Here is an 880-nt window from a genome sequence, read left to right on the forward strand (position 1 = left end):
ATATATATATATATATATATATATATACATACATATATACATATGTACATACATATATGTATGTTTGTGTGTTTAGATGCATGTATATTTGTATGTACGTGCATGATATATATGCATGTATATATGCAGACATAGCTGAGAGATTAAGAAAGCGGCTTTGCAATTTCCAGTCCGTTACATGGCATCCGGGGCATATGTCTTTAACCATCGCTCACCGAGTCGACCAAAGCCTCGCGTGTGCCAAACTGAGTAAACGAAAACTGCGAATGGCTCTCTGATGGATTGTACTGATAATTCAAAAGGCTTGTCCTTTCACAAACTGTGTAACGTTAATTTCTTCCGAGGATTATTTTAAGGAAACAAATGTCTGTCGAATACACAGTCTTCTCATGAATATTCGGATGCAGGCATTGCTGTAGGTTAAGAAGTACACTTTGCAGCCACATAATTTCGGGTTCAGGCTCACAATACGACACCTTGCGTAAGTGTCTTCTGCTTTAGTCTCGGATCGACTAATGCCTTGTGAGGGAATTTGGCAGAACGGAAACAGTGTGAAAGCCAATCGTCTATAAATGTGTGTGTGTGTGTGTGTGTGTGTGTGTGTGTGTGTGTGTGTGTGTGTGTGTGCGTGTGTATATCTTTTATCTATTACTTGTTTCAGTCATTAGACTGCAGCCATGCTGGAGCACCGTATTCCAGAATTTTTAGTCGAATGAATCAACCCAGTTCTTTTTTTATATGTATTGTATGCATGTATATATATATATATATATATGCTTATATGTATGTATATATGTATGTATGTATGTATGTATGTATGTATGTATGCATGTATGTATGTATGTATGTATGTATGTATGTACATACACAACATATATAT

General features: G+C 36.2%; 1 protein-coding gene across 1 annotated transcript in view; it reads right to left on the minus strand.

Moving 5' to 3' along the window:
- LOC106875836 (TBC1 domain family member 5 homolog A) overlaps positions 1-880 on the minus strand; it is an 8,152-nt gene that overhangs the window by 6,554 nt on the left and 718 nt on the right. The gene's annotated exons all lie outside the window — the stretch shown is intronic.

This window comes from Octopus bimaculoides, chromosome 1 (assembly GCF_001194135.2).
Source record: "Octopus bimaculoides isolate UCB-OBI-ISO-001 chromosome 1, ASM119413v2, whole genome shotgun sequence".
NCBI classification, from domain to species: Eukaryota; Metazoa; Mollusca; class Cephalopoda; order Octopoda; family Octopodidae; genus Octopus; species Octopus bimaculoides.